General features: G+C 38.3%; 2 non-coding genes across 2 annotated transcripts; both read left to right on the forward strand.

Annotated features, from left to right (window-relative positions):
* Positions 1-279: 279 nt before the first annotated feature.
* Positions 280-367, forward strand: trnap-agg (transfer RNA proline (anticodon AGG)). Its single transcript is given in 2 exon segments — positions 280-315; positions 332-367. It is a non-coding gene; the product is annotated as a tRNA-Pro (tRNA).
* Positions 368-2,714: 2,347 nt separating this feature from the next.
* trnap-agg (transfer RNA proline (anticodon AGG)) lies at positions 2,715-2,802 on the forward strand. Its single transcript is given in 2 exon segments — positions 2,715-2,750; positions 2,767-2,802. It is a non-coding gene; the product is annotated as a tRNA-Pro (tRNA).
* The last annotated feature ends 219 nt before the right edge of the window (positions 2,803-3,021 follow it).

Genomic DNA, 3,021 nt, shown 5'->3' on the forward strand with positions numbered 1-3,021 from the left:
ATTTATTTATTATCATATTCAAGTTGCATTATAGCATTTCATTAATAAATTCAGAGGCACAAGCTAATCAGGAAAATCCATACAAGCTTTCCCATACATTTAGACAATGTTACAGTGTGGATGCAGGCAAATTAAGTTTGAGCTGAAACAGTGAATGCTTTCTTGCATATGCCTGATCACTGTGCTGACTGAAATTGTAATCTGATCCTGTAGTTTAAACTGCCACGTATACACCCCTGCAAAACTTACATCCTCACATCTGGAGTAAAACTGTGTAGTGGCTCGTTGGTCTAGGGGTATGATTCTCGCTTAGGGAATACAAAGTCTAAAATGCGAGAGGTCCCGGGTTCAAATCCCGGACGAGCCCACTTTTTGAAATTGTTGTTGCAATAATAATAAACAAAAATAAATAAACTAACAGTATCTCGTGTTTATTTTACTGCATATTGTAACGATCTGTGCTAAGTGTGTATTTAAATGTGCTCTTGTGTGTGTGAGCCAATAGGGCTTGATGGGATCTCTATTTAGGAGCTGCCTGCGAGCAGCTCGGGGCTGTGTTGTGGTGTCCTGATGTTGAATGAATAAACATCTGAATGAGATCTTGCTGCGGTCATCTGCCTCCTGTTTGTTTGTTCCCCTGAAATTCTACCATATAATACATTTGAGCTTAATATAGACAAAGTCCTATACGCAAAACTCAAACTTATCTTGTTGTACCATTTCTGATTTGTGTCATATTTTTTTGTTCAGAACTGAAATTGGTTGCCTTTTCCATCAAGTTACCAATTCTGATATGTTAGTTCAGTGTATTATTGGTAATTCAGGGTTCTTCCCAGGCCTTTTCAACTGGACAGGCCGCCCGGTTAAGTGGCTGTCGCCGCCCAACTGAAATACCCAGAGCCGCCCGTCTTGCAGATGCTACCGTGCCTTTAAAAATAAGGATCAGTTGCGCTGCTGGCAGTCTAGATCACTTGTGGGCTAGGTAAAAATAAATCATGAAACCACATGACAGCTGTGCTGCTGTGTTACGTCTTGACACTACATTTAACGAATTGGAGAGCTGAAGGGGTGGGTTTTTCCGTTTTAACATTTTGAGAGGCTGAAAATGACTGCTAAAAAAATAACTGATTATTTACATAGTAAAAATAGTTACAATGAATGTGGAAATTACCAAACCGAAATGGATGATGAAAAAGAAAATGTAGAAAATGAAAAACAGCAACCCGATTTATAGCCAACAAAGAGCAACTTGTATGCGATTTCAGCCTGGTGTATTAATATAAATATAAGTTTAAAAAAAGTAAACATCAAGAAATAATGAAGACAAATGCATGATTAAGGCGCGTTAAAAAAATGTATCTACAAATAAATTTGCGCATTAACGATAGAAGTTAACTGTGATTAATTGACAGCCCTAGCTAATTGTAAAAGATAATTTAAGAGGTTTTATTTTTGGGGCCTGGAGGAAGGGCAACCCATGACCATGGATTCCCGAAGGTTTCCTCATATCACCTTGTGGGTGATCAGGGTTTTTTTCCCCTTACCTGCGTGGCGGGTGGTTTAATTCTGGCGGAGGCTTAGGAGGCTGTAAGAATTGTTTTTGATTTAATTATTATTTGTTATTTTTGCTAATTGGGAATCCCCCCTAGCAGGTTTATAGTCAGTGTCTTTATGCACACATACAATGTGCATATCCGGCCATCAGGGGTCTTTCACTACAAGGTCTTGTCCTTTTCTGGGGGAAGGTGGACCGAGGCCACTCGTCCCACCCACTGTCATTACTTTTCATCTAATTCATCTATTTCATTCATCATAGTTTTACCATTATATACACACCCTCTCTCATCTACGGTCCTTATCGTTCGTTCATTTGCTAGGTCCCCCTCCTCCCTTGCCTCCACCTTGCAGCGTACCATGTCTAGGGAGAAGGTGGCCCACGTGTATTCGTTTTCATGTAATTCATTATTTTATTGATAGTTTTACCAGCATAGTGGTGGCTAACAAGCTCCGAAGGCCAAGGCCATGGGCCAAATTCAAATAACGTAATCATTTACAGGCATGTGTATCTGTCAATTCAATAAATCATTAATTTAATTCCATTGGTGGTTGTCTCCTTTCTGAATAATAACATTGAAAACATACACCCTTTTGAAATTACAACAATTGAGCAATTTCTAAAACCTTTGATGAGAGCCTAAAGCAGTGTCAATAGGTGTATTTGATTGGGTAAACATGTTACAGAAAATAAGTAAATAATAAAGAAACTGATAGTGACACCTAACAATTATCTAATGTTCTTATGATCTTTTGTTTTAACATTTCTGAGATACATTAAACATGAATTTAATTTGCAAATATTTATTTTCAGTGAAATCTTGACATCAAATTGAGTGCATAACTTTCTACAATTATTTCTGATCCAGCATTGCTCAGGATTTATTTATTATCATATTTATGTTGCATTATAGCATTTCATTAATAAATTCAGAGGCACAAGCTAATCAGGAAAATCCACAAGCAGCTTTCCCATACATTTAGAGAATGTTACAGTGTGGATGCAGGCAAATTAAGTTTGAGCTGAAACAGTGAATGCTTTCTTGCATATGCCTGATCACTGTGCTGACTGAAATTGTAATCTGATCCTGGTGTTTAAACTGCCACGTATACACCCCTGCAAAACTTACATCCTCACATCTGGAGTAAAACTGTGTAGTGGCTCGTTGGTCTAGGGGTATGATTCTCGCTTAGGGAATACAAAGTCTAAAATGCGAGAGGTCCCGGGTTCAAATCCCGGACGAGCCCACTTTTTGAAATTTTTGTTGAAATAATAATAAACAAAAATAAATAAATAAAATAACAGTATGTCATGATTATTTTACTGCATATTGTAGCGATCTGTGCAAAGTGTGTATTTAAATGTGCCCTTGTGTGTGTGAGCCAATAGGGCTCGGGGGAGATCTCTATTTAGGAGCTGCCTGCGAGCAGCTCGGGGCTGTGTTGTGGTGTCCTGACGTTGAATGA

The sequence above is a fragment of the Acipenser ruthenus genome, chromosome 5, assembly GCF_902713425.1.
Source record: "Acipenser ruthenus chromosome 5, fAciRut3.2 maternal haplotype, whole genome shotgun sequence".
NCBI lineage: Eukaryota > Metazoa > Chordata > Actinopteri > Acipenseriformes > Acipenseridae > Acipenser > Acipenser ruthenus.